We start from the raw sequence: 1,079 nt of genomic DNA on the forward strand, positions 1-1,079 counted from the left end.
CAGCATTATTTATATAGTAACAAACGGGAAACAATCTAAATGCCTCACTATAGAATCTGTAAATAAATTATGTCACAGCTACATAATGCAAAATATGCAGCCATTTGAAGTCACATTATAGAAAAAAACTAATCATAAGAAAATATGTTCACATATCTAAAAAAAAAAAGCAGATGGCAAGTATAATTCCCATTACGAAAAATAAACAAATACACATGCATTTAAAGTCACAGAAGAAAGTCAATTTTAGAAGTGTTTGGTTTCCAGAGAACTACCTGGTTCTTTAATCATCTTTCAGTGAGCTACTCTGAAAATGGAGGGTTACTCTTCGTGGGGAATATCGCCTGTGTCATACTCAGGTCTACAGCCACCATCCTAACCTCTTCTCTATATTATGGAGACTGTGGAAACAATAGAACTACAATTCTTACCATCCTGTCTTAGCAGAATTCAGGTTTGGATTTTGCCAATGATTTTGCCTCATGACATTTGGAAGACAGGCAGAAGGGAAAGCCTTTTCTGTCCTCTAACACAAAGACTAGATATGGGAGTATACAGCAGCCATGAAGCTTGCAGCGAAGCCAAAGGCACAGTAGTTACAGTTCAGCCAGATGATCAGGTACTGGGAGAAGTATGTGGCTTGACCTCTGCAGTAGGTATAGACCATGAGTATATTCAGTCTCATTTGAACGCTCACCAAAGGACCTTCATTGCGGAGAGTAATAAGGTTCCTAAGATGACTCATTTTGCGGCAATCAGTCAGACTCCTTCCCTAGCCATCCCTGCTGAAGGCCCACAAACTAAACCAGCAAAAGAAATATGAGGCATCTATATTAGCATCAGACAATACCTTGTAGACCTTGAGGCATAGGATTGGTAAAGATAAAGAGGCCCATGAGATAAACATAAAAAGCTCAACTCACCAGGAAGATGCAACAATTCCACATTTCCATACATTTTACAACATAGCTCAAAAGTCTATATGCAAAGTTTGACAAGACAGAAGGGGAAATTGACAAATCCACTGTCATTTTTTTGGACATATCTGAGAACTTTAAAATATCTATCAGATGTCAGTA

At 38.1% G+C, this 1,079-nt stretch overlaps 1 protein-coding gene and 1 pseudogene across 3 annotated transcripts in view; one reads left to right on the forward strand and one right to left on the reverse strand.

The window, feature by feature from the left end:
* ATL1 (atlastin GTPase 1) overlaps positions 1-1,079 on the reverse strand; it is a 75,485-nt gene that overhangs the window by 45,654 nt on the left and 28,752 nt on the right. The window lies entirely within an intron of this gene.
* Positions 545-1,079, forward strand: part of LOC105887210 — a 4,326-nt pseudogene continuing 3,791 nt past the window's right edge.

This window comes from Otolemur garnettii, unplaced genomic scaffold (genome assembly GCF_000181295.1).
Source record: "Otolemur garnettii isolate 467f Iridium unplaced genomic scaffold, OtoGar3 scaffold00054, whole genome shotgun sequence".
Lineage (NCBI taxonomy): Eukaryota > Metazoa > Chordata > Mammalia > Primates > Galagidae > Otolemur > Otolemur garnettii.